General features: G+C 39.4%; 1 long non-coding RNA gene across 1 annotated transcript; it reads left to right on the forward strand.

Moving 5' to 3' along the window:
* Positions 1-390: 390 nt before the first annotated feature.
* LOC137136440 (uncharacterized) lies at positions 391-652 on the forward strand. Its single transcript, XR_010915590.1, has 2 exons — positions 391-478; positions 548-652. It is a non-coding gene; the product is annotated as an uncharacterized lncRNA (long non-coding RNA).
* The last annotated feature ends 3,774 nt before the right edge of the window (positions 653-4,426 follow it).

The raw sequence follows: 4,426 nt of genomic DNA on the forward strand, positions 1-4,426 counted from the left end.
GAGCTTTTACAGTACAGGAGCAGCGTGTCTGAGAGTTCACAACACAAGCTATGTTATTATAATGCTGATTTATCCAAAATGAGTTATTTCTGATCCACTTCTCTGCTGAAACCAAAAATGGAAACAAGGCTGCAACAGAAACAAGAAGTTAGGTCCAATTATGACGTTACTGGGTTTAATTATTGTTCACTATCTGTATATATTAGTAAGTCATAGTTTACATCCTGGTATAAAGTACAAAATCAAAGTCACAAATTTGGAATGGATCACGGAGGGATGAATGCAGCCATAGTGCCTGAAACAGATCCACTGAGACCAGTCCTGGGGTGACAAGTTGAGCTCTAACCACTCCCACTGTGTCCCTGTCTTCCTCTCCACGATAGAGACAGAACAACCCTTGTGCTGTGAACACAGTGTCACTCTTTTGTCCTGGCTGCTCTGCTGGCAGGAAAACTCCTTTCTGCCTCCAAGAGAGGAGGTAGGTTCACTTTTGTGTTATTCATTTTTGCATTAAGACGAGCTTTAATTTCATTTTTCTCGGTGGCAGCAGGTGCTGTGGACTCACAGGGTCAAGATGCCTGCAGAGATGAGAGGAAACAAAAGGAATCTTCAGCAGAGATCGTATCTCCACCTCCCCCCCCCACCACCACCACTAACGTCAGTAGACATGAAACCCATTATCCTGATGGGATCAGGCAGCATCCATCTTAATACTGGATTGCATATGATGACAATGATGACCCTCAGAGCAACATGCCACCACCTCGATAGTTTGCTGGCAGCAGGTCCGAAGTGGATCCCATGAGAGAATTTTTTATTTTTTTTTTAATGCCCCTCTTACAAAAAGGCTCTACTTGTATTTCCGTCTAGTTTTTAATCCAAATGTGAATTATTTCTCCAGCAACATCTAATCTGCTTGTGTTTCTGTCCATCCATGCATCCATTTCCAGCGTCTGTGTGTCCCAATCCTGTCACTTCCTTAATCACACTCCAAATTATTGCCCTGATCTAATGCACTAACTTTTAATAAATCATAGAAGTGGAAACAGCCCCCGATTGTTATTTATTATTGGCCTGATGGAGGAGACAGTTTGGGGAGTCTCATACACTTAAGCTCATACAGGGAGTTGATGTCTCTATGGAGTAGCCAGACACAGATACCATAGCGCCACCTGCTGGCTTCAGCAGGAAGCAGACGCTTCATTTTCCTCTCAGTCTCATCTCTGATTCATTGCTCTGCAGCTGTGGGTCTTTGTTGTGAAGCAGCAAGTAACAACAACTGGGTTTAGTTAGTGATTTACTGTACGTGAGTCACCGAGCATTCGCTTAGTCTGGATGGAGCGAACGGTGTCTGTGTGCTTAGATTTATGAAACTAATCCCAAAAGGTGTCGCACTGAAACCAAAAATAAAGGGAATCCACCCAGCATGGTAGCTCTGAACCCGTTTTTTTATTACATGGCCTCAATTTTCTTCTCTCCCTTTGTTTCCTGTCTGCTCTTTCCAGTTAGTTTACGGAAAAACCAAATAATGATAATTACATGGTGGTAATTAAAAGAAAATTGAGAATTTATATTTTACATCTGAGACTATACAATTTACTTGGATAAAACTGACTATTTGGAATTTTCTTGTTATACTTGCATGTTTTTTTAATTTTCACAGCAGCTCCAGAATTTAACTCACGAAGTGCAAAAAGAAAGAAAAACATGACTTTCACAATCAACTTTTAAATGCACAAAATTTCAAATGCCTGCTGGTTTTGTTTCAAATGATGAATGATTTAGTAAATCACATAAGTGAGGAGGTGGACATTTTCAAAAGCAAATGAGCAGAATTATGCTGAATATAAATTCTAATGACGGTAATACGCGGCATTATGTTCAGTGTGGCCACACACTGTACAGTCAGCGTCTCCTCCTCGCTGACAGACAGATGAGATTCATCTGTTTAATGCTGTTTTCTCTGAAGCAGCTCGTGTTCAGTCGGCGGCCTTCTGCTGCTGCACAGCAGGCACAGAGTGACCTCCACAGGCCGCACACCGAACTGCAGCCTGACGTCCGTCACGGGCTGCTCATTATTGATTTCCAGCAGCAGCCCAAGCTCATTTATTTTCACTTACTGCAGCAACAGAACTGCAAGAATCTAACATTTGTGTATTTAATGGACAAGATGAAACGGCGCTGACACGTCAGACAAGTTTCTCTGTTTGACATGATCCATCAGTTTCAGTTTATTTTTAAGTTGGATTGATGCAGCAGTTACTGTCCACAAGTGTGATACATGTCTGTGAAGAGGCTGCTGTTTAGAGGCCACACTCAGAAAGTTACATTCTCACAATCATACAAAAAAAATCCACATTAATTGATCTCTTCAGCAGATGGCTTATTTAAAACCCGTACTCTCACATACTCTCACAAATCTTCTTATGTTGGCTAAAAAAATCTCCAGAATGAAAACCCTGATAGCTTGATGGAGGCTTGATCCTGAAACATGCAGCAATACACTGATTTGCTGATTGGCCTTAACTGACTGATATGTTGAGCAACAGCAATTCCACCAATCATGAGTAAATCTTTTATTAATCTGCTGGATTTGATCATAACGACGCATTTTAGAGTATAAATAATTAAACCTACTGAACCATGAGGGCTGCAGCCAGGATTTTAAAGAGTCTAAATTCTCGCGGAGCTCCGGCACATATCCAGACAGTGTTATAGTATGATTCAGTCTTTTATTTATTCATTAAACTTTTTGTCGTTTCTATAAAAAGGTGTTGGGGATTGAGATGTTTTAGGGCAGTGTTGCACACCTCGTAGTTTGATGTTACAGTGTGCGAGAGCATTTTCTAAAGTTCTTTATAATGAAGTCAGTCAGTATATCAGTATTAACAGGCTGCTTGCCTGCATCCCCTCATGTCCCAAGTACTGGACACTGGCTTCATTTGAAAACTGTCTGGAAAAATGAAGATTATTTTTCACTGATGGAGAAAGCTGTTGTTCCTCATGTCTAATCACCTCATTCTGTTTCATTTCTCCCTGCAGACTGATCCAAGTGGCTGCTGCACCATCATACACATCTCTGCAAACCAACAAGCGTCTTGTGACCTGAGGTAAAGTCTGAAAACCAAAAAAAAAAAAAAAAAAAAAAAATCTTCCTAAATTTGTTTTAGGTAAGTTTTTATAAAAGCTGAAGAAGCAGATGAGTACATGTAACAATCATAAAAATATTTGTCTCGTTATGAAAATACACAATTACATAATGTTTCACCTAAATCTTTTTGCTAAACTTAAGAAAACCAATCTACCTCCCGTGTAGCTCCGTAGAAAGAGGATAACTGCGACAGCGCATATGCACGTCTAATCTGCAGTGAGTGTTAGGCTTATTTTGGTATTGTTCCGGAAAAAATAAAGTACATACATACTCTGTATGTCAAAAAGCTTAGAAGGTTTGTCTGAGTGATCAGGTTGGGCTTACTATTTCTGATCCATTAAGGATTACGAGCAAGTTTGGTCCAGCTGCAAAAAGTACAACATGTTGCCGCAGTTGTTGCTGTTCGAGGACATTAATCTTATTCCCAGCAGCAGCTAAATGTCCTCAAACAACCACAACAATGGTCTTCTCCTTAATCCCTCCGCTGTTGTAAAAATTTGTTTTAGCTTTTTTTTTTTTCTTGTAATTCCATCAGGAATTACAAGACAAGGAACCAGATGTATCTTTTAAGACTTAAAAAAAGTAAAATGATGCACAGAGATTAGAACTAATGCTTTTCAATATTATACAGATGAAACTCCCCCCTCTCCAAAAAAAAACAAAACAAAAAAAAAAAGAACAAGGAGGCTGAGCAACTATGTCATTTCATTCTCCGAAAGAGCTCAGTGGCCCAGATGTTGAGAGCACAGATTCAGCCTGGACTATTTGTTGATGCAACATGATATTTTTTAAATTGTAATGTACTGCACTGCATATAGTCTCCAAACCAAAACATTTAATGATTTGCACTAAATGTTTGTTTTACCATAGACACTTCTTGGTTAATTGCAGCTTGGTTTATATTTAATATGCTTGTTATTAGATTATCTATGTGGACAAGACACCTTAATCAACATGGACATCTTGGGAAACATCAGCGTAAATGTGTTGGGATTAGCTCAGCAGCTAATTTGCACCCGTAGTGACAACATAACTAAAAACAGACCGCGTGGATGAAGCTATTCAGAAGAATACTTTACCAAAATAGTGCTGTTAAACAATATATATTTAAACACGGGCTGAATCCCTAATTTATTCTGTCCGTCTTTGTAGCTCCGTTTAAGGGAAACGAGGCAACTGTTTAGACACCGGCTTTTTTACAAAGACTTTGCATGTGAACAGATGGCCATTTTTCTCACTTCACATTTCTACTAAACTATCCATACAGTCCTGCAT

Source organism: Channa argus, chromosome 11 (assembly GCF_033026475.1).
Source record: "Channa argus isolate prfri chromosome 11, Channa argus male v1.0, whole genome shotgun sequence".
NCBI lineage: Eukaryota > Metazoa > Chordata > Actinopteri > Anabantiformes > Channidae > Channa > Channa argus.